This window comes from Rhineura floridana, chromosome 11 (assembly GCF_030035675.1).
Source record: "Rhineura floridana isolate rRhiFlo1 chromosome 11, rRhiFlo1.hap2, whole genome shotgun sequence".
NCBI lineage: Eukaryota > Metazoa > Chordata > Lepidosauria > Squamata > Rhineuridae > Rhineura > Rhineura floridana.
This window is the reverse complement of record NC_084490.1, coordinates 55,586,048-55,611,367: the sequence shown is the minus strand read 5'-3', so window position 1 is coordinate 55,611,367 and position 25,320 is coordinate 55,586,048. Positions and strand designations below refer to the sequence as shown.

Genomic DNA, 25,320 nt, shown 5'->3' with positions numbered 1-25,320 from the left:
GTTACTGCAGGAAGAGTTGCCCTGTTCATTTATGGGAATCCACACCCACACAAAGCTATATGAACGCATCAGGCTGGATACAGCTACATCCAGAGCCAGACAAGATACAATTTGGACAGTGGGTTTATCAGTCCTTCTCTGAGAATAAGTGCCAAACAAACAAACAAAATTGCAAAATGCTGGCAAATGCAAAAAAGCAGAACAAAATACTCTTCCCAGTCATTTTCAGATGCTTTAAATATCAAAACAGCGAAGACAGGCTGCAGGAAAGAAAACTGAAGTCTTACTATGAGATTTTAACTACACCAATACTGAAGTTAGACTTTTTGTCTGAATATAAGGGGTAAACTGGGACATTTGGGGCTTTAACAATATGCATGTAGATAAAAAGACTTGATTGGCATACTGTGATAAAATCAGCACTTTTTTCATCTGCTTTTTGCAGTATTTAACTCAACCAGTCTTCAATCACTGAAAATAGGGGTGGATAACCTACAACCCATATGCAGGGCTCCCATGCTCACTTTTGTACTTCAACCACACCCACTTTGACATGTGGCCCCTGAAGGATTGTCAATGGGTCCCTGTGGCCCACAGCCCAAAAAAGGTTAGCCACCTGACATAAAACAAAGATTCAAGGACACTATTTGAGGATTCAAAAGCGAAATGCAGGTAAATCTCAACTATAATACTTCGAAGGCATATAACAACACAAACCATATTCTGTTTAGTGTTCAATGTGCTTCTAACAATAACCTTGTAAGGTAGGTCAGCAATATTATGATTCCCATAATGCAAAGTGGAGGGTGCTTAGGCTTAAATAATATGACTTGCCTAAAGACACCCAAGGTGCTTCCACACAGGTGTTGATTGTGGGATCAGTCTTTCTCATGTATGCACGTTTTTTGCAGCATCATGATGTCATCTGCATCAAAATGCCGTATTTCTCCCCCATTTCATCTGGATTTACCATCCATAGAAAATCTGCTAAATTCAAAAAAAAAACGTGTTGCCATTGTCTGACAAGTATGCAGTATTAAGCCTCAGTCTGGAACCACCCTAGATGTTTAGTCCGGACTTCCTCTCACTTTTTCTAGATATCTTCATGACATCACGGGTTGTTCTCACATACTTGTTTGTTTGTTTTATTCTCTTGAGGGCTACTCCAGACAACCAGTTTATTTAGCATTCATCCTGATTTGCTTGCACACAATTTATGCAGTGGTTAGATTATGCCTGGACTTCGTATATAGAATTAGTTCTGTTTACAGGGCAGCTATACGACAATGATCATTCATCCTGATTTGCTAGCAGGATATTTACACGTCTTCCCACTAATCACTTGTTCATCCCACACTTTCGAGTGCATTTCTCTGTCACTTTCCAAACCACAGAAAGTGGGTTTGTTGCATTAATTATTGTTGTTGTTACTTTTTCACAAAAAATGATCCAAAGTGACTTATGAACATTATAAAAATACAAAATAGTACAAACATTAAAACAAAGTATAAAACCAAAACAAAATAAAAACCTAAAAACACATCCATACACATGTAAGTCAGGTCTAACACATCCTATCCCATTAAAAGAGGGCATAAATATATAAAGCCCTCCAAATTAAGGGGCAAAAGCATGCTGTTCTGGGAAGAGCACTCCACAAGCAGGGAGCCACTACCGTTCTCTTGCTACCACCGTCCACATCTCCCCTAGACGGGACACATGGAGAAGGGCCTCAGGGTCTGGATAGGTTCATGTGAGAAGCAGCAGTCCTTGCAGAGTTTGGGCCCTGAGACGCATACGGCTTTATAGGTCAAAACCAGCACTATGAATTGAGTCTGGAAACCAATCAGTAGCCAGTGTAGTCATGCCAGAATTGGTTTTATATGGTTGGACTGTTTTGCTCTGGTCAGCAACGGACTGTTTTGCTCTGGTCAGCAACCTGGCCGCCGAATTTTGTATCAGCTGCAGATTCTGAAATATCTTCAAAGACAGCCCCATGTATAATCACAGTAATCCAGCCTAAATTACAAGGCTGGCTACAAGGTTATTAAACAGGGTGCTGTTTTCGCTGCTTTTATTGATTTGTATTTTGTGGGGAGGGGTTTCAGTCACTATGCTTTAAGTCATATTTAGTTTAATTACATTTTAATTAACTTCTGTATGTTTTATTTATATGTATTTAACTGTATTTGTTTTAATTCTGAAAAGCCACCTTGAGTCCCAGTTCTTGGAAGAAGACAGTATATAAATGAGTAAAATAAGATAATAATAATAATGGAGGTTACCAGAGTGTAGACAACAGAAGTTAGGCTGTTCCTATTCAGAAAGGGATGCAACTGGGCCACTAGTTGAAGCTGATGGAAGGCACTCTGCACCACTGAGGCCACTTGAGCCTCAAGAGACAGTAATGGATCCAGAAGTACCCCCAAACTACACACCTCTTTCAGAGGAAGTATAATCCCATCCAGCATAGGCCGCATCTCATCCATCCAGTCTAGGGAACCAACCACTAACAGTAACTCAGTCTTGTCTGGATTAAGCTTCAGTTTATTGGTTCTAATCCAGTACATTACTGAGGCAAGACATCGGTCTAGCACATTCACTGCCACACCTGCAGATGTGAAAAAGTAAAACTGTGTGACATCAGCACATTGCTGACAGTATGATCAGATGATCCCATTCAGTGGTTTCATGTAGATATGAGACAGCATGGGGATAAAATCAAACCCTGTGGAACCCCACACTGAAAGACTAACGGGGCCAAACAAGCACCACCATCTGAAAATGACTACCCAAATAGGATCAGAACCACCACAGAGTGATGCTGCCCACCCCCAATTTGGACAGCCGCTCCAGAAGAATACATTAGTTGATGGTGTCAAAAGCTGCTGAGAGATTAAGGAGAACACTCTCCTGACAAAGCCACCATTACAGGATAACTGAGGCAGTTTCTGTGCCAAAACTGAACCAAGCATGTTGTTCACATCCTCAGGTCTTAGTAACTGAAACATCCAATACAACAGGATTAGACAGTGCCCTAGACACCTTTTGCGATTCATCTGCTATAACAGTGGAGTTGAGGTCTCAGCAGCTGCAAGCGATTTTATCCTCAAAGTGCTTTGCAAGCAAGTCAAGTGAGCCATCATTGGTTCTAAAAGGCCCCTGTACTACCCAGAAAAGCTTTGCTGGATTGCAGTGAGGATGCAATGGAGGCAGCAAAATATGTCATATTTTCTGCCCTCACTGCTGCTGAGTAGGCTCAATAATGAGCACTCTCCAGTGTTTTATGGCATTTGACGTTTTCCTCACTTATGCTCAAGCCATCTCCCAACTTGCAAAATGTACACCAAAAAAGGTGTCAGCTGTAATTACAGTTTCCTCCTTGCCACCTCCAAGAGGAGTTTGGAAGGTTGTGATGGGGCAATGGACCTTTTCAGTTGTGACCTCCCACCTATGGAATGCTCTCCTCAAGGACATTTGTCAGGTTTCAACATGATCGTCTTTCTGGTACCAGGCAAAGACATTCCTATTCTTCCAGGATCTGGGGCATTAATATATGGGTTTTTGTGACCATGTTTTTCTGTGCTAGTAGTTGGGGTTCATTCTGTGGTTGGAAGGGAAAGTTTTTTATTTTATATTATATTTATGTACTGTGGATGAACATTTTTAATGTGTTGCATTTTGAACTGATATGACATGCATTGTATTTTATTCTGTCTTAAGGGTCTTCGAGACTTCTTTATAAGAAGCAACTCATACATTAAATAATAGCAACAATTTACAGTGGAAAATCAATGACTGGGTTGCATTAGAAGATGCCAGCCTGGCAAGTGAACTCATTGCTGAATCAAATCAGGGATTTCCCCATTTATAGCTCAGTCACTTTTGTACACCAAAGGGAAGCTAAAAGAGAGAACATCATTCTCTATATTTGTCATAATTTCATATTACCACTGAGAATGGCAAAGGCTTTTCTGAGGAGAAGGAGAAAACAGCATTATTCGTCTATCTGCATCAGTTTTCTGGCTCAGCTGCATCAGTTTTACAAAGCAACATTTTGCAGCCATGCTATTCAGAGGTCACAAGTCTCCAGAGAAAAATGAAGGCTGCCAAATTATACAATTATCAGACACAATGGTAAAGCTTTTCTTGAACTGCATCCCTTCAAATGGGAAGAGGGAGTCATTGTTGACTACTTCCTGATGGGGGAGGAGAATTCTTTGGACACAAAAAGCTACCATGTCAGACAGAAGAGTCTAACCTAGCCTTCTCTCTTGATATACTTTTTTTCTACATGCGAGGGATCTAGCTCTGGCTCGATCTCCAGCAAAGGTAATGAAGAATGCACACTAAAGCTTACATCTGGGTACAGCTGCCCACAGGCACTATGATCAAGAAATGTCCTGCTATAGCTAGGATAATGTTTAATGTTCCAGTACAAACCACAGGAGAGAAACAGTTGCTGCCCAGAGGGCTAATAATCTCCATTACAGTAACAGCAATGATTTAGAAAATGAAATGAGCTCTATACCTGTGTAAGAGGCAAGAAGACAACAAGGAAATTTCTCAAGTGGATCACAAACAGATGGCAATTTCTGTGCAAGCTGGATGATAAACTGTCACACTATTTACCTAACCTGGCACATGCGTGAGATTCATGACTATGAGATGGTGGGCACAGTGATGACAGCCATTCCCTATTGTCTGTCCCAAGCATCTGGTCCATTTAGCCTTCAGGACTAATACCTGCTGAAATACCTATCTTTCTCCATGGATTTGTCTAGTCCCTTTTTAAAGCCTTCACTGGGGGCTGGTCTGCGCGAGAGTGTAATGTGGATTTGAAGCTGCTTGAGTCATCCACACAGTGACCTCCTCAACCAAATGGCAGTCCACACTTTCCCCCTAATTAATCTGATTTTCCCAATCTGCAGATGATCTGACATGCGAAGAAAGTCCAGTATAAAACACATATCTGACTGTGGATGTGCAGAAGCATGTTGTGTAGACCAGGTTTTTTTTTAACATTTGTGGTGGCATTTCACTTCAATGTCATCTACTGTCAAACCAACTACTTCTTTTTGCTCCTCAGCCAAAAGGAAAGGATGCAGCATGCTTATTTCCAATGGTAGTTGCTAGGTACGGTGAAGAATTCTGCTATTTTCAAACATGGGTGCAGATTCAGATGGAATTCATCATTCACACTGTCCGAGAATAGGATACCAATGTTGCTGCCTCATGTTGCAGCAATGTTGCAGCACTCATGTTGCAATGTTGCAGCACTCATTGATACTGCAGGGTTTTAAACAAAATCCTAGCAAACTTTATGATATCCTTAACAAACTGAGGCCATTTACAAATACATTAATTTCTAAGTTTTGCTAATCAAGTAAATGAAGTGGCTCATACATTTGCCTCACAATCAAAATTGTTTGGAAGTCTCTTGCCTAAAACAAAAAGTCTGAGCAAGTTGAGGTGAGGTGCGGAAGGGGAGGGGAATGGAAGCAAAAAAGTAAAAGAAATGCACCCAGCACCATCAATTTTGGTTCATTCATGTTTTTAAAAGAAATACATGTATTACACATAATAACCAGTGTTTGGCAAAGAGAGCAGGTCCTTTGATAGGAGAAATACACATGCAACCATGATGCTCATTCATCATTGCATTTGATTTCCAGAATCATATCATAGCAAATAACTAAAACAAAATTCTGATCTCATTTACTGGGGGGGGGGGGGAAGGAGAGAGGAACCCTGTCCTGTCCATTCATCATTCAGGTTCAAGATGCAAAATAACCCTGAGAGCAAATGGTTACTTGATGGGCAATCTTCTGGCTCATTAATTTGTGAATAAAAACAATCAGGAAACATATGGAGCTAACATCAACAGTACTATAAATGATGGGGGGGGAACCATTAGAGCATCTTTATAGGAGTTGAAATCAATTATGTAATTTTTTGTTAACTATAGCGGATTGGAACAAAGTAACAAAATGTGAACTGCTACAGACCAGGACACAGTAATGGTTTAATGGACCACAAGTGACATGAAATACCACAGCGAATCATATCTCTATAGTTGATGCTAAGGGCAACTTTGCAGTAAAAAAAATCAGCCTTGTGTTTAACAACTTACTTGGTAGCTATAGGTAACCAGGAATTCCATGCAGACAAGTGAGCAGGCTGGCTGAAGGATTGTTCCATTTCTCTTCAGCCAGCCGACTGGTTTCTGTGCTAGCTGCAAAGGAAGGAACTTTCTTTCTCCAACACAGAAGCACAGAAGGCTGGCAAGGGGGTGCGGAAAGAGATCGCTCCATCCCTTCTTCATCAGCCCACTTGGTAGAAGGCAATCTTTTTTACCAAACTGCTAAGAGGTTTGCAACCTCAATTTCCAGAACACCAACAGCATCCCCAATCTGTTCCACTGACCTAATTAACAACAGATAAAAGTCATCAAGGCCCAATCCAATGCAAACGGGTTTTCTCATAAGCATAACAGATGTCTTATGGACCACAACGAGCACACACACACCAGCCTTGCTTGGTACTGCACCACATACTCAGGAGGGTAGAGCTGAGTCAAATCCACTTCAACTAATTCTCCCACCAAGGTCTCAACTATTCAACTATTCAAATTAGCCCATCTTCCTCTTCCATAATTAAAGTATTATGTCTTATTACGTTCTGACCTGGCATTGAATATTAGCACTATCAGGCTAGGAGCCTCAGTAGCAAAGTCACCAGTTGCCTGCAAGGTAAGAAGAGTAGAAGGATGGCCTGAATTTTTCTGAGCCCTACCATTCATCACATACCACCTTCTCCCAGAAATAACACGTAACAGGATGCCCATATCCTCTCCCATCCCCAAACTGCTAACTCCAATACATCCCACTGCACTTGCACCTCAAATATATGCTTCCCAGTTGTCCATCTCTGTCCCCCTGCAAACTAAAAAAACCCTGAACACAGTAGCAATACTGATATTTTTTTAAATAAAGAGACTTTCCACAATATTGCCATGTTTATTTATTGTATTTTAAAGGATCTGATGTATGTACTAGAATAACACTTTGCAAGATACTCTCCCTCATGTACTGCATGGAGATCTTGAGAGAATAGCTTCTCTGAACTGGGTTGTTGAAATTTGTACATTCCTTCAGCACGCAGCTATCGATGGAAATTGGTGCCTTTCATTTGGGACTGAGGGCCTCAGGTTGTGAGGTTGTGCTTAAATGAGGAACAAATGCATGCGGAAACAGAGACCACCCACCAAAACATTGCCACGCAAGGAGCTTCTACACCAGCAGTGACTATGGATGTATAACGGGTTTTTTTCTTAACTGATTTTCCATGTAAAGGGGAAATCTGGACTAAATGTAAAAAAGGACAGGCTGTCATTTTGATGACAACATGTGGACACTGTAAAAAAAATTATGTATGGGTATCACCAATTCCATAATAAAGCCCGTCTACAAACACAAAGGGAAAAGGAAATGGAATCGTACTGCAATTTCCACAGGGTGGTTGGTTGATTCTTAAGACTGCTCTCCTGTTTTTCCATGGTTTCATCATGTGCTGGGAAATATTTCATACATGAATCTGTGACCCTCTTGCCACTTGGCACACCTTCATGCCATTTTATTATCTCATTTATATTTTCAATCAATCAATCTAATTAGCGCTAAAATACTTGTCTATGTATTTTAAAAAATACTAAAGGTTTTGCACAATAGTGCTTAAATAAAAGAGCATGATAGTGCTAATTAAAGAAATGCTTTTTTAAAAAAACCTGCTGTCTTTCTGGTCACCTACATTTTAGCAATGTTTTCAACTAAAAGCTTCCTTTTAAAAATGCTATTAAGCAACTGGTTTTAGATTAATTAAATATTTATATCCCACTTTTCTAAAAATAATCATCAAAGTGGCTAAAATACTTTTTTAAAAACACAGATTCCCCAGAAACATGTTTTGAAAATGGTTGCTTAAGGAAACTGTACCCATCCTAGACCTACGTCACAACCATTAGTATGGATAACATACAGCAGGTCATACACGCAGAGAAAATATAATACCCCCGATAGTCAATAACAGTTCTGCTTGTAACTTATCACAGAAGAGCAACAATTAAATAGGCAGCACTAGAAGCTGCCCATCTAAAAACACCACTACTCATCCCAACCTGGTTATCTACAGGCAACTCTTACTTTTCACAGGCAACCAGCTGTTTATAAGCCTGCTTTATGTAGTGGTTAGGACAAACTAGGACCTGGGAGGCCAAGGTTCAAATCCCTACTCAGTCATGAAGCTCATTGGGTGACCCTGGGCCAGTTGCTATCTCTCAGTCTAACCTACCTCACAGCATTGTTGTGATGATACAATATAGCGGAAAGAGAGGGAAACCATGTATGCCATCTTTAGCTCTTAGGAAGAAAAATGGGTTATAAATATAATAAATAAACAAATAATTGGATCAAAATAGTGTACATGGAGTGTCCAGGCATGTCTTAAATCAGTGTCCCAGATGTGCATTGTAATGAAAGGAAAACATAGGGGCTCTTGCTCTATTTAGCATCTCCACTGAAGAAAGGTATCATAATCAAGTACCCATGCTACTAAATCTATCTCTCAGTCACATCTCTTTATTAGATTTAGCACCCCTACAACAAGCATGAAATACACCTGCAGTGTTGAGATGTATTTCCACAGAAGCTTCCCTTTCTGAAAGTGTGAAGCAAATTGTATTTTTAACAACATCGTATTTAACTCCGTTGTGTTGTACAAGTATCCTTCCGAGCTCTTTCAGGGCTAATAGGCAGGATATGATTCTTTTGAAAATAAAAGTACGTCTGGGAAACAGGATTACACTTCTCCGTGGCACCCTTTCCCCCATTTGGGCAGAGCCATGCATAAACAGTGGATTCTGTCTCCTGCATGGTCAAAGGTATGCATGTTAATCAACACACTGGTTAAATTCTATAAAGAGGTGCTGAGGATCAGGTACATGCGAAGATCTGGAACACCCAGCTCTCTAATCCCAGACATGTGGGAGCAAGCTGCAGTGATTCAGTAGCAAAGGGAAAGACCCTTGCTAGTAGCAGACATTTGGCAAACTGCAACTACCCATCTGTCCACTGGGGAAGAAAGCATATTATATGTGGTGAGAGCGAGGGGCGGTTACAGTTGCTTTTACAAAGTGAACACTTACCTTGGCATGAGGCAAGTTGGTATGGGGGTGAGGAATAAAATGTATGCAACTAGGCTTAAGATGTTTGCTGGGCAACATTTTTCAGCCTTCAAATAGTAGATGCCCTTATCTTCATTGTTCCTCTCCAAGTGTCAGGGCTGAGACAGAGCCAACATGAACTTTATGCCATAATCACATTCCGTGTGTGTGTGAGAGAGAGAGGAGGGGACACACAAAAGGGGCTATCCCTAAAGTGCTTACGAATAATTCTTAATAAAAAATATGTACAACCACACAAACATACAGCATGGAATTCCATGATAGGAATCATTAGGAAATGGATCAAAAACCATTGTGGTGTGACCACACTTGGTATAGTGTGCACAGTTTTGATCACTATTTCTCAAAAAGGTTATTGTAAAGCTGGGGAAAGTGCCAAAAAGGGTGTATAAAATTATGCACTGAACAATAGATAGCACAAAGTTGGCCTTACTCTGACGTGTCCTTCTGGCCAGTGGAGAGTGCAGCATACAGGAATGGCTTAACACTTCCTGGAGGCAGAGTCAAAACACACTTTGAAAAACCTTTAGTGGTGGCCAGCTGGAATGAGGTAATCTTCTCCCAACGTCCAAATCTTAACAAAGCTGAACCGGTGAGTGGGCAGCCACTGAACTAGAACAGATAACCTGAAAAGCGGACAGACAAAGAATATAGGAACATCAGAGTACAGCTAAGAGGGTTGTCATGGGATGCCCTCTCTATCAAGGTTACTGCATAAAAAGTGAAAATGCCTAAGGGCTCCACAGAGGGGCCCTATCTACCCACCAGTCTGGGTCTCTCTGCAGGGTGGGATTGTGCGCTCCACTCTTCCCTGACCAGAAAGACACTTCATTGTAAGGCCAACTTTTCATTCTCGGACAGCAGAGAAGTGGCACATACAGCAACAGGATGCACTGAAGCAGTGACTCTAGTCATCCTAGGGTGGGAAGCAGACCTAGGTCACCACTCTCTGAACTTCCTGCCAAAGGCAGCACCTACAGAAGCAAATGTGTCCTCCTTGTAATGTCAGATGAAGGAGGGATGCGCCCAGGTGGTGGCCTTGAAAATTTCTTCCAATGGCGTCTCCCTATGGAGTGCTGCCATGGCAGCTGTCCCTCTGACAAAGTGGACGGTGATTCCCTTAGGGAAGTTTTAGCCTTGGACTGGTAGGCTTGAGCCCTGCATTCTCTGACCCATTTGCTTATAGTGAATCTGAAGACTGCATCCCTGGCCCCATGGGCTTTAATGAGACAAACAGATTTTTATTTCCTTGAACAGCTAAGACAGATGCTGGGGAAGGAGATGTCCAGATCCCAGTGGAATGAAGAGTTAACCTTGGGTAGAAAGTCAGGGTCAGGACAAAGAACCACCTTGTTGGAGTGGAATGTGTGAAGTTCCTCCCTGATGGAAAGGACCTCCAATTCCCCCACCTATCTGGCTGATATGATGGCTACCAGGAAGGCCATTTTGATAGTAAGTTTTCTGAGGGGGATCAAGTGGGCTGGTTCAAAAGATGAGAAGGAAAATGGATGAGGTCCCAGGAAGGAAACCTGTGCTGCACTGGGGGTGAAATGTAGGTCACTCCCCTGAGGAAACACTTGACCTTGGGATGTATTGCTACAGAGGGGTCCCCACCAGTGGGAGAACACTACCCAGTGCTGCTGCCTCCCTTTTGAGAGTATTGGGAGCTAGGCCTTGGTCAAGGCAGTCCTGCGGAATGTCCAGAATTATGGTGACATGACACAGTCTTGAGGAGCTGTGCCATCTGTGCATCTGTTGAAAACCTTCCACACAGTATCACAGATCCTCTGTGTTGCGGCCCTACCTGAGGCCAGTCGATTACTTTATCTGACAGCCCTCTCCCTCTTAGCAATTGCCTTTCACCTTCCATGCATGAAGCTGGAACCAGCCTGGATCCAGGTGGAGGATGGGTCCCTGAGAAAGGAGATCTGGCCTCAAGGGGAGGTGCCAATGAGGGCTGGAGCTGAGGTCCACTAGGTCTGAGAAACATGGCCATCTGGGCCACTGGGAGTCTACCACTACCACCTGAGCCCATAGGACCTGAACCCTGTGCAGGAACCTGGTAAGGGAAGAGGGGGAAAGGCATAAAGAAGGCCCTGAGGCCATAGGGCTAAGGTCACATCCACCTCTCGGGCTTTGGGGTCCTGGAATTGTGACATGAACTTATCCAGCTTTGCATTCACCAACAAGAAGAACAGATCCATGTACGGGATGCCCCACCTCTGCATAATTTGATATAACACCTCCCTGTGCAGCACTGCTCAGCCAGCCAGCCTAGGTGTTTAGGATCCCCTTCCCACTGATGGCTGAGACGGACAACAGGTGTCTTTCTGCCCAGTGGGATAACCGGTTGATTTTCTTTTGAAGTGGGCCCCATTTGGTGGCCGTTTCCTGGTGATTCAGGTGCGTTTTGGCTGTGATGATGTCAGTTCTGACCAGCACATGGGTTCATAAGATGAGGGGAGAGAGGAACTCCTGAAGGGCCATCCTGATGGCCCTGAGTTCCAGCCAGTTGATGCACTGAAGAGATACTGGTTGGTCCACTTCCCCTGTGCAGAGCATATCTGGCAGGTCCCCCCCCCCGAGAGGCAGGCATCCATGGTGATGACCATGGCTAAGGGAGCCCTGAAGGGAAGTCCCTTTTCCAGATGGGGACTGTGATGCCATCAGAGAAGGGAGACTGCTACTTCTTTGGGGATCATCAGGATCCAGTTCATGTGCTGGACGATCTGATCCTGATATGGAATAAGGACCCACTGAAGAGCCAAAGGATGGAAGTGCATCCAAGGAACCAAGTTGATGGCTGCAATCATGGAACACTGTGGCTTGGGCAGGACCTTCAGGGGAGCCTGGGAATTGGTCAGACAGGTCTGTAGTTGCGATTGGATCTTGGTGATCTATTCCTCCAACAGGAGCATCTTGGCTTGGGCAGTGTCAATCACCACTTCCAGATGTTATAGGCATTAGGAGGACAGATGGCTTTTGGCTCTGTTGATAATGAAGTCGTAGCTTTCCAGGCAACTGATGGTGATCTCCAGATCCTGTTGTGCTCCCAGGATACATGAGGACCAGACCAGGACGTCATCCAAGTATAGGCACACGCATACTGCCTGGATACTACAGCTACCATGAGTTTGGTGAACACCCAGGGGACTGAGGATAGGCCAAAGGGCATGGCTATGTACTGGTGCTGATTGGGACCATGAGTGAAAGGAAGAAAGCTGCGGTGCTGTGGTAGTATGGCAACATGGAGGTAAGCCTCCATGAGATCTATAGATGCTAGGAAATCCCTTAGCGCAGGGGTGGCGAACCTATGGCATGCATCCCAAGGTGCCACACAAAAAATTTAGTTGGCATGCCTGGCTCTGCCCCCAGGAGAGATCACAGTCTGAGAACTTTGTGGGATCTCTTCCTCCCACAGAGGCCTTGTGAGTCTCTGCCGCTGTATTGCCAATCACCGGAAGATTATCTAGATGTACATCGAGGAGATTAGAAATGGCATGTGAATGGCCTCTGTCCCCTAATTATTGCCCCAAACTCCTGATTTAGGGGGGTGCTGACTGCTTTTGCACTTTGTTACTGCTTAGAATTAGAGTCTGGGAAGCTTAAAATGCAGGCTCCCTGACACAAGCACAGCATTTGGGAACTTTCCCTATGCTTCTGTGATCAAAACAACACAGAGTCTGGGAAGCTTTTGTTCAGTAACCAAAATAATGCAGCTCGTCCCACACTTCTGCTCTGTCAGGTGGAATTGTTTATAGTTTCCCAAGCTTGAAGAGGTGATGAGCTCACTTAGAGACAAAGGGGGAGGAGTGGTAACATGCCAGTCATTTAGTTTCATTTTAGCGGTTTGTAATCCTGCTTTAATAGCTATTCAGTTTCATTTTGAGCTGTTTTGAGATTTCAAGAGGATCATGAACACAGCTAGCTGTGGGGAAATGAAAGGTTTATTAAAGCAGTACTCACAAACTCAATAGTCGTGTGCTTGGTAAAGGCTAGGTATTTGGCGTTACACACGCTGTGCTTTCACACGCCCTCCTTAGAGCACAGGAGGGGGGATTAAGGGGTGGAATGACTGAAGGAGGACAATCGCAGGCAGCTGGAGAGGCAAGAGGGAAGAAAGGAAGGGGAAGAGCCTTGGTGCTGCCCAGTGGAGAGAGGTGCCTGAGCCACCAGCACAGTTTTGGGGTTCTCTTGCTTTCCTCTCTTCCCCCCACCCCCAACCTAGAGTTGGAAGAGAGCAAGAGGCCAGCAGACTGTTTTTGCACCGAGCTCTGGGGAGGCTGCCTGGCTGGTCTAGCCTACGAGGACAGGACTCTCCAAGTGGTGGGGCCAGAGGAGAAAGGCAGACAGAAACTGAGTTTGAGACTTAGCCATGAAAGGAGAAGAGGAGACTACGACCTGGCGAGGAGGCTGGTCAGCTGCCTTGTTTTAAGAGCAGCTGTTGTTGCCACGGCCAAACAGTGCAGAGGCACAACCGGGCAGGAGTGTGGACGCCCCCGCGCTGAGACAAAGAGAGTTATATTATCATATTTAAGTTTATCAGTGAGATGTTTTTAAATTGTATTTACCCTTTTCAGCTTGTTCAGGATGTCAGCTCAACCAGCAAAGAAACAAAAACGTTCAAATGAAGGGAGCAGCAGCAGAGATTTTCAAGAATCGTGGAGTGAAAGATTTGGCATGATCAAAAAGGGTGATAAAGCATTATGCATCTTATGTTTACCGGGCCCAATTCAAGGTGTTGGTATTGACCTTTAAAAGCCTATACGGTTTCGGCCCAGTTTATCTGAAGGAACGCCTCCAGTATCACCAATTATGCCGCCAAACAAGATCAGCCTCGCAAGACCTTCTCTCGGTCCCACCGGTTAAAACAGCTAGGCTGGTGCGGACCAGAGAGAGGGCATTTTCGATCGTGGCCCCCACCCTCTGGAACTCGCTTCCTTTTGACCTCCGACATGCCTCCTCCCTGATGGGTTTTCTCCGAGCCTTAAAGACCTGGCTATTCAGGCAGGCCTATGGGGTTTCTGGGGTGAACTAGTTTTATGGTGTATCAATTGAAGGATGGTTTTAGATGAATTGATGTTATGACTTGTTGATTTGTATATTGATTTACGTATTTTGCATTGTTGTACGTCGCCTAGAGTGTCCGTTTTCTCAGACAGATATTTTTATTTTATTTTATTTTATATTATTATTATTTATATGTTCCGAAACAGTGGTGTGCAGGACTTCCTCCATAAAGTGGCATTATGAAACTATTCATAAATGGTTTTGCGATAAAAGTGAGCAAGAACAAAAAGAACACATTTCTCAATAAATCAGCAACAAAAAATGCAGTCAAATGTTTTGATGAAATTTGTTTCAGATAGTTCCAACTTAGTTGTTGCTGGTTTTGAGATTTCAAAGATTATTGCTCAACATGGAAAACCACTCAGTGATGGAGAGTACATTAAAGAATCATGGCAAGTATGTGCTCCTTTCCTTTTTGACAGTTTTCCAGAAAGGGACAAAATTATTCAGCACGTTAAGGATTTGCCATTGAGCAGAAACACAGTAAAAGACAGAATATTAAAGATGAAAACAAACATAGCAGAACAGCTAACAAAAGATATTGGTTCATGTAAATTCCTTTCCATTTGTCTTGATGAGAGCACTGATGTTACATCATCAGCTAGGCTATTATTGCTCAATTTTGTAGGGGTGATGAAATATGCGAAAAACTGGTTAACTTGGTAATTCATCTGAGTCATTGTTTTCAGTGATGAACTTTGTCAAGTCTAATTATAGGAGTAGACTTACTGATGAAACCAGTGCTATATGCATAGCTCTCAAAACAACTAAATACAAGCCTTATATAAAATATCTCTCATCACTGGTGCAGCAGCAAAAGTTTCACTGAGAGTAAAATATGCTTATTTTCCTTTCCTTGATTTTTTAATGTTTTATATAATATGAAGCAAAGCTTATCATTTCATGTTCACATTTCCCATGTTGCTTATAAGGTACAATAACAATACTATTTATAAATGATGTTATTTTTCAATTGTCTTTTTAAAAACATTGATATTAATAATTTTTGAACAGGCTTTCTAAAATGCTTTCACTTATTTCAATGTCTCTCTGTTATACTTTTGTTAATAGTAAAACAATGAATACACATAAATAAGCAACAGGACTCCTCCTTTTTCCTTAAAAAAGGTCCATTATTATTGTTACTAATTCATTAATTTTACTGCTTGTGAATTACTAGTTATTAATAACATGTAATTCCTAAGGCTGTCCCATTTTCAACAATTTAGAAGAGTTACTGGTTGCCTAAACAGACTTTTTTAAGAATGCTTTCAAGCATTTTGTTCTTTCTCCATAATTTATTTTGTAAAATACAAATACAGTAATAATAAATGATAATCTGCTGCTCAAAATTACCATGGGCATGCGAGAGAATTTTTCAGAATATTATCGCCAATTTGGGCACACACTCTCAAAAAGGTTTGCCACCCCTGCCCTAGCTGCATGGCTTTTGTGATGGATCAAAGTGTCTCCATCTTGAATGGCCTGACTTACATGAAATGATTCAGAAGCATTAAATCCAAGATTTTGCAGAAGTTACCATTGTGCTTGGGCACAGTAAAGAACACAGAAAAGACCTCAGAGGAACGCTGGTGATCTGGAACTGGCTCTATGGCACCTATCTCAATGAGATGGGTGATGGTGTGCAGCGTCCTCTGGAGTTTTTCTGGGTTGCACAATGGGAAGTGGCTTGCCACTTGTTCCGAGAGATGGAAACAAATTCCAGGGAGTACTCCAACTGAAGAGTGTTCAGACTCCACCCATCTAAGGTGGAGGCTACCCAGGCCCTGGCAAATAGTTTAAGTTTCCCCTCTCCCTGGGGGCCCTGGTGCCATGCCTGGGCCTGTTTAGGGGTGTCTTTGGAATGGTACTGCTTGTTGAAGTTGCCACCTGAGGAGTTGGGCGGTCTGTTGGTGTGACAAATTCAAAGTGGAGTTCCAGGAACCACGAAACTGGAGGGTAATGCAGGAGGTTGATGGATAACACTAAAGGACTGCAAGGTCTTCTTGTAAGACTTGTGGTCATCCTTCTTGGGAGCGGAAGGCAAGGCCCTTTTCTTGCCTTTGTTCTCTGCAAGGAACAATCCAGTGATTGCCAAAGAGCTGCTCCCTCCCCCATGTAGGGGAGAACGGATAGGCTGGCCTTGTGAATGGTGGTCCACCTCCTACTGCTTCAGCCAGATGTTGTATCTGACCACTACTGAATAGCCCAAAGCACATGAAGAATACTGAACGCTGTCCATAGAAGCGTCTGCCAGAAATTCAGCTGTCTTGACCAACTTGTTAAGCCCTTCAACTTCCTCCAAAAGGGCCCAGGCTGTCATGCCTCCATTGGATGAGTCCTCAGAGGAGGATGAGCAGCAGTGGATTGGCACAACAGACCCCAGAAGAGGGAACAAGCACACTAACCCAAGATGCAGCTCCAGATCTCCTACTGCTGAACAATGTTCAGGACACAGCTGTAGCTCTTCAGGCAGACTCATGGAGTAAACAGGAAGCCCCTCTGTTCCCTGCAGAGCGAAGACACCTGCGAGTACCAGAGCAACACAGGCGTTCTGGCCATTTAAGGCTACAAGCTCCCAAGAGTCAGAGGGCTGATAGTTAGCACCTGAATCAGGGAGGGGAGCTTAAAAGTCAGTGAGAGGCCTTTTGCCCTCCACTGGAAGCAACATCAAATGCCAGCATTAGACCCTCACCAGCCATGCCAGGCACTGCTGAGTCTTGAAACCCGGATTGCCTTGTTGGGTTATTGAACCATTGATTTGTGACTGACGTTGCCTTGGAAGATTAATTGGTACATGAACTGAGACCCCGAGACCCACATCCTTGCTTATCCACATTCTCTTCAAGCTTTACAGTAGGGTCCCACTCATACAGCGGGTTATGTTCCAGACCCCCGCCTAAAAGCAAAACCCGCTGAAAAGCAGAACTCCATCAATAAAATGGTGCCCGATGCCCGAAAAACGCTGTAAAAGCAGAACAAGCGCCATATGAGTGGAGCCTTACTCTAATTGAAAGCCGCAGTATTAGCGGGCCACTAATCCAGCATCTTTCATCTGACAGTGGCCAGCCAAATACTTCCAGGAAGGTCACAAGTATCCAAGCAACAATCATCCCCTATTGTTTGCGGCCACTATCCAGAGATATACTGATTCTGAACATGGAGGCTCTGTTTAGCTATCATAAAAACTGCTGATGATTGATCCATCCTCCATGAATTTGTCTAATTCCCTTTTAAATCCATCTCAGCCAATAGCCACCACCCTTTCCTGTTGCAGGGAATCCCATAAATTATTACTTCTGTGAATATGTATTGAATCTGTATTAAATTTACTGTCGATTTCACTGAGGTTCTCTATGTTTTAGAGGAAGAAAAAAATCCCTATCTTTTTACATCATCCATGATTTTATACATTTGTATCATATCCCCATTTAGTGGTTTCCCCCCTTATCTAACCCCTCCAAAATGTGAACTTTTTTGTCTGCCCTGTTCCCAAAGATACTTAAAAGTATATTTATAATCCTTGAAGAGATGTACAATCTTTATCTTTAAAGATATGCAGCAGGTCTTCCTCTGCCCCACCCATGACTTCTAGATTTTTTTTAACCTAAAGAACTAATTAGTTTTCAAAATATTTAAACCCATCTCTACCTGTAACACATGAACTGGTTCAAGGAGGAAGGAACAGCGCTACAGCTATGGTGCGTCCACTGTGTTGACCTGGTTATGAGCAGCAAACAAAAAAAAAAGTATTCACAAGATAAACTGCAGAGGTGAGTGAACTGCTTCTGTTAAACTGGCACAGTAATATGTATTCTGAGACTATTTTGAAGCATCTGTTTGAATTTAAGCAAATAAAACATTTTGCACCCAGTGACTCCATAGGGAAATGCCTCTCGCATCAATTCATCCGATTCAAATTTTCCATTGCATTTCAACTTACGTACATACATAACCCTACCCCCTTTCCTATTTATTTATAGCTTGAGAGGGAAGTCCCAGCTCATGTCACAGACTCACAGGATCCGTATCTACTTAATTAACTGCACAGTAAATGTAGTGGGCAAGGATGTGAACATTTCTGATTTCACAAATTGGTAATGGGTGCAGAATTCTGCATTCCACAGGTCTTGGTTCCCTTGTCTCTGTCTTGGTTTAAGAAACTAAACTGTTAGCCCAAATGCTTTGAAGGCAGATTTCAAACTAACTTGCCAAGCAATTCCAGGTGATATCTCAAAAATCAGCGGGTGGGTGGTGGGGGTGGGCAGGCCGGGTCTTCAGCTCTATTCTTACACCCCACATAGTTCTAGCAACTTTTCTAACTACTCGTACTTTAAACAAGTCATAGAATTTAGCTCTTCATGGTGTAAAATTTGGGCAAGCGTATGCAATCCCTCTCCCCCAACAAACTGATGAAAACAAGAAAAGGTCCCCCTCTGGAAATTGTTATAAAAAGATGAATGGTCAGCCCCAGTGTTTTGATCAAAGTTAATGGTTCTTGCAAATAATCTAATACCATAGCAAAATACTAAAATGTATATAGCAGGTGAAAATCACTCACCTCTGCTAACAGAAATGCTGAATACAATAGCGTCACATCACACTGTCCCCCCTCTTGCGACATTACTGGAGAGACACATGGGAAAGATGCAGGTCAGCAGTAGCCACACATTCAAAAAAATGTATGTTTAGGCTTTCTGTGACAGACACCTGAGCCACAAGCAATTATTATTAAAAAATACCCTTTGAAGAGTTTTTAGAAATTCTCTCTTAAATTAGGAATTCAGTTCTATTATTTCATCAGTTCTTGGCTAATAGTATGCTTCAAGTACATTACTTTGAAATTTAGATCATAAAATCAGCCGTTTAAAGACAATATTCTAAGCAAAACAACATTTCCATTCATGGCAGTAAGCACTGCTTAGCAGTACTTTAGACATCCATTAGTATTAAACTTTGCACAATGTTGGAGTACTGCGTTCCTTACAGTGGAATCATCACTATGGAACTTCAATATGCCATTCTTATTAATGAGGCAGGCTGTGGGAAGAAGAGGAAAGTAAAAAAAAAAAAAAACAGGCAAGGACAGCCTGAGATAATGAGCCATTCATAAGAAAAGGGTAACAAACAGGATGGTTCCATGAAAAGATGATATAGCGGCTGTCCTGCACAAGTAATAAACACTGAATCCAGCCCCTCACTCTCTGACAAGAGACTACTGACCCCTTATCACACATACAATCACTGTATGTATGGACTGCCTTCAAGTCGATTCTCACTTATGGCGACCCTATGAATAGAGTTTTCATGGTAAGCAGTATTCAGAGGGGGGTTACCATTGCCTTCCTCTGAGAGGTCTTCCAGGTTGTCGTCCAACACCTTATGAAAAGGGATATAGTGCCTGGCATAGCTCAACTACAGTTGACCACTACCCTGGTGCGATCTTAGTGAACTTTGATTAATGTGTTTTTCTGGTTTCATCTCTCTGGGGTTTACTTAGAGATGTGAAGGCCTGGGGGGGTGGGATGGAAAATGGAGCTGGGAAACAGATTTTTTTTCTGAATTTTTCCATTTTTCTCCAGGCCTTCACATCTCCAGGTTTATTGTTGTTTCTTCTTTCACTTAATGATGTTTTCCTATTTCACTATGCCTTGATTGCATTTTTTCTGTATATTTATCTGATAGTATTTTTTCTTCAACTGAGGCTATCGTACTTTGGACACATAATGAGAAGACATGATTCACTAGAAAAGACAATAAGGCTGGGAAAAAACAGAAGGAAGTAGTAAAAGAGGAAGGCCAAAAAAGAGGATTGATTCCGTAAAGGAAGCAACAGACCTGAACTTACAAGATCTGAATAGGGTGGTTCATGACAGATGCTGTTGGGCATCACTGATTCATAGGGTCGCCATAAGTCATAATCGACTTGAAGGCACATAACAACAAGCTGCTTCAAAATTTTGTGAAAGGTGGGATACAAATGTTTTTTTAATTAAATTGATTGATTGATAATTTGATTGATTGATTAAAGAGGGCATATGCTCTGCTGCCCCAAAGGTCAGATCTAATTAGCTTAAGTTACAATATTTCACTGAACATTAGCAGAAGCTTCTTAATCTATAAGAGTAGTTTGACCAAAGAACCCAGCTTGGGCAAGGGTAAAGATCTCTTCTTTGCTGAAAATCTGCAAGCAGAGGATGGACAGGCATTTTCTGGTGACACACTAGCTCTAGATTTCTTGCCCTAACAAAGGGGTTGGACTACTAGATCATCTACAAGGCCCCTTTCAACTCTATTGATTCTAAAACAATTCATATATGCCAAAGAGCCAACTTAGATGGTTTTAAAAGATTAGATAAATACATGGAGTATAAGGCTATCAATGACTACTAGCCATTATGGCTATGATCTGCCTCCAGGGTCAGAGGCTGCATGCTTCTGAATGCCAGTTACTGGAAACCATGGAGAGTGCTCTTCGCTCAAGTCCTGCTTGAGGGCTTCCCACAGGCATCTGGTTGGCCACTGTGAGAACAGGATGCTGGACTAGATGGACTACTGGCCTGATCCAACAGGTTCTTCTTATGTTTGGCATGCTGTAGACCAGTAGCTGTCGAAACACAGATGATAGCAACAGGTGTCATCCCATTTCCATGGTTTTCCTGACTGCAATTGTCATCCATTGTATAGAGAAAAGAGAAAGGATCCCCACAACCCAGATTCCATTGTTCCCCTAACCTAGATCTCAGGGACGAGTCTGGATCTTCTCCCACCAATTATTCTCCTGAATGCAAACAGGTCTCCCCCTCCTCTGACAGAAGAGTCTGCAATCAGGAAACCAGTTATTTCTGGTGTTTTTATCCCAGGTAGTCTCATCCACACTACACTTTCAAAGCACACTTAAAGTGTATGGCACTTCCTAGGAGCCAGTGTGATGTAGTGGTTAAGGTGTTGGACTACAACCTGGGAGACCAGGGTTCAAATCCCCACATAGCCATGAAGCTCACTGGGTGACCTTGGGCCAGTCACTGCCTCTCAGCCTCATGAAAACCCTATTCATAGGGTCACCATACGTCTGAATCGACTTGAAGGCAGTACATTTACATTTAAAGTGTATGGATTCCCCCAAATTCTGGGAATTATAGATTACCCATCACAGAGCTACCATTCCCAGCACCTTTAACGAACTGTAGTTCCCAGAAACTTATTTGGGGAAAGCCAAATGTGTTAAATGTACTTTAAATTATGGTGTGGAAGTGATCCAATTTGGTACCTTCGAGTCACCCATCATTTAAAATAATTTAAATATTTTTAAATAATTTAAAATATTTAAAAGAGTGATATTACATTGTGGGAAAATTATGACAGACAGTTGCCTCACCAGATTACATTTTGTCAGGGCCCCCACCAAAAACAGGTCTCACCAGGTGACACTTTGCTGGTCCAGGCTGAAAGGCAAGATAAAAAGGAGGGGGGTGTAAATATATCAGGCTCCAGCTATCTTAGCAAATATGGAACTAATATTTTCATATTTTTTGTATCTCTTTAAGATATAGAAATATGGTCTCTCAGTTACACCAACATCACTTATATTTTATAGGTGGAGAGAGAATGAATTGCCGTAGGCCAACAAGCTCATGACAGAGGTAGACTTTGAGAACACAGGTCTACCTCTTATTGTGATGTGCAAACAAGTCTCTCTCTCTTCCATTTTATGTGAAACTTCAGCTTAAATAAGCAGTTTCAACAACAAACTAAATTTATGTGCAATCTACTGTACCTTGTAATGCAACAAGAGATAACTAAAAGTATAAATAAGTAAAAAAAACCTGAGGTTGTTCTGTTTATTCCAGTAAAGATTTTGTTTACTCCAATAAAAACCACTCCACTAAATACCATTGCAACTTAGGTCTTTGGTATAACAAGTACCTATGGTACTGTTAAGTAATCCTAACTAAGCCCCACTAGATAGGGACTATGGTACTAACACACACTGTTAGCATGAAATAATCGTTTAGTAATATCCACAACAATTAATATCCAAAAGGCAACAAAAACTAATGTAGCACCTTATGGACTAGGAGAAACTGAAAACATTTTAGAGGCTAAGCATTTATGGTTATAGTAGATCCATTGACATTAAATAAATTATTTAATTAAATTAAATAATAATTTAAATTATTTATTGACCATAAATAATGTGAAATATATTTATAAGTATAAAACAATGCACATTAGAAAAAACTTAGAAAACAACAAGTGTGGTAGGACCAGAAAAGAGCCACTGGTTTACTTGTCCCATGTCCTTTGTGAACATGAACTACTTCATGAGATGTAAGGAGCATATTTAGAAAGTGGTATTCCTGAGGTATAGCAGAAGTTCAGCTGTATGCCAAAGGTAACAGGAATGATAAGAACAAGAACACTAATCATGACTACTATATACAACACCCCCTCCCAAAAAAACACTACCTCCCAATATACAATACACACAATACACAATACTGTTACGGCACCATAAAACCAAATGTAAAAAATTGCCAGCTGCTTGCCATTTCAAAGTCTGAGAAGAACAGACAAATGTTTGGAGTTTTGCAGCTTTTCCTCCATTTACCTTTTATTGTTGGTTTGGCTCTTGTTCTCCTACGGTATCAGGTTATCAAATATTTGACAACTTAATGGATATGAGCAGTTTACATTTTTCTTCTTGAAACCCTGTTGCTGTTGCTAAGCTCCATTAGGGAATGCTTGAATGGATATTAGTAGTTTTTTCTTCTTCTTGAAATCCTGTTGCTCTTGCTAGGCTTTATTAGGGAATGCTTGAGCCTCCCAAGCAAGGTTTCCAAAAGATTAAGATGACACAGACAGTAGAGGCCAGCCTCTCCTCTGAAATTTGTAATCCCTCGAAATTTAGGAGACAAAAAGGAGGGAATGCACGAAGTTCAGAGAAGGAATATGGTGAACTATTTATTTTCTCTGAAGCTTCCTCACTTCACTTCCAAAGTCATAAACCAAGAAGAAATAATGCAATGCTGGTTGTAATGCTGTTAGTTAATCTCAATCCCCTTAACTCTCCATATATCCCACACTTTAATTCAATTAAAGATTTTACATCAGTGGGTTCAAACCAGAAAAGTTCATGACAGCAATCTGCCCACTGTTGAAAAACCAAAAACATCTATAAATCAATATCCTACTTACACTAAACTTGCACTGCATATTTTTTCCTTTTTTAAAAAATGTCCCATCTGTTGTTGAAACTCAGACTCAGTTGAAAGATTTGAAGTTTTTCCCAATGAACTGATGCTTCTTTTGTTTAAAGAACGAAAGAGGCTATGCGTGTGTGCATATAACACAAATACTTACAGTCTCCAGCTGTTTCAGGAGGGGGAAAACAACTCAACCCAAGGAGGCATCAAGAGATATCAGACAAAAAAGGACGAAGCAAGATGCTAAACATGGGAATGCTGCTAAATGTGGCAAAATCATCATTAGTACACTACACATTCCCATGAAGTCCAAATGCTCTCCATGCTCATGCGAAAACAAGTTTTGACAGCCAAAGAAAGATGTTTCAAGCCTGCTATTGTCTGAGATAACACTTGGCACAACCCTTTTCTCCTCCCCCTGTTACAGTGCACTCATGTTATAAGCATCTTGACCACTCAGCAGGGGGACACATGGGGTCTCTTTCACAGCAGAGCTTTTTGAGTAACAATAATGTAGAATAAATAAATAATAATAATAACGTGCAGTCCAATCTCTTCGCATCTGTAGCCTTGCAACCTTCCCCACCCTACTGGGCGAGTTGATTATTTCACTACAATAGTTTTGGTAATAAAACATCTCTTTCATCTCCTCCTTTACAGTTGAACATCTCTAATTTGCTCCAGACAGCTATCACAGTGAGAATCACAACAGCAGACATTAAGATAAAAACTCCAGTGAAACAAAGGCTGCAGTCCTAAGTTTATTTACTAGGAAGTAAGTCCTACTAATCTCAAGTGATTTACTTCTAACTATACATGTTGATCACTGGATTGAAAAAAACATAGAGCCAAATAATGCTTGGTCTCTTTGGGGTACACATAATTTATTTATATAAAATAAATCTTGTCTGTTTCTCTGCTGTTGTGGTAAGTGGTAACAGTTCATTAAAGAAAGCATTTTAGCTTGATCTGAAAAGACTATCAAATTTAAACCAGAGAAGGAATTGCTCCCTACACTCCATTTTCCCATTAAAAGTACTTCTACACTTCCTTATACATCTATCAACATAATTCTGCATTCTCATATCTTTCTAATTTTCCTCTACTTTTAAAGGTTAGGGTTTCTGCAGGTTGCTTCATACATTACAAATTTCCTATACTTTTGTGCAGGAATCAACATGTTACATGTGTGTCACTTACATGGTGCGATAATCCTACATCACATCAGAGCTTGGAAAAGTTACTTTTTTGAACTACAACTCCCATCAGCCCCAGCCCGCTGGCTGGAGCTGATGGGAGTTGTAGTTCAAAAAAGTTACTTTTCCAAGCTCTGCTCACATATATAACTGTTAAGAAGCTATGGCCAATAGCAGCTTCCCAACATATACTAGGGTTTCCAGTCAGAAGCATCCCAAACCCTGAGATCTCAGGGGCAGGCCCTAGTAATGTCATTGAGGGACAGGCCCTAATGATGTCATAGGGGCAGGCCCCAGTGATGTCATTAAGCACAATACATTAAGCATCAACCACAGTTGTTTGGAGCATACAATTCAAACAAAAACATTTCTCTGATTGGAAATTAAGATAGATATCTTAGCTAAAAGATACAGCCTGCATAGGGAACATTTAATCTAGCCTACCTGCTTCTGGCAAGAAGGGCTGAAGTGCCCTCATGCTGGGTCAGTCGCTGAAAGTCCATTGTAGAAAGAGCCTAGTGTTGTGGATATGTTAGATGGGAACAATCAGGAGCTAAGATGGATGCCCCTGAAGGTTGCAATTCCAAGCACACTTACTAAGGGATTA

General features: G+C 41.8%; 1 protein-coding gene across 12 annotated transcripts in view; it reads right to left on the bottom strand.

Moving 5' to 3' along the window:
* Positions 1–25,320, bottom strand: part of GJC1 (gap junction protein gamma 1) — a 36,943-nt gene that overhangs the window by 5,670 nt on the left and 5,953 nt on the right. For 2 of the 12 annotated variants that reach the window (XM_061589565.1, XM_061589563.1), the window contains 4 exons: positions 21,690–21,756; positions 18,873–18,937; positions 17,963–18,031; positions 9,675–9,867 (listed from right to left, as the gene is read on the bottom strand). The exons of 1 other annotated variant lie outside the window; for it this stretch is intronic. The gene's annotated coding sequence lies outside the window, so the exon portion shown is untranslated. 9 more of the 12 variants (XM_061589560.1, XM_061589562.1, XM_061589566.1 and 6 more) reach the window with 9 other exon arrangements.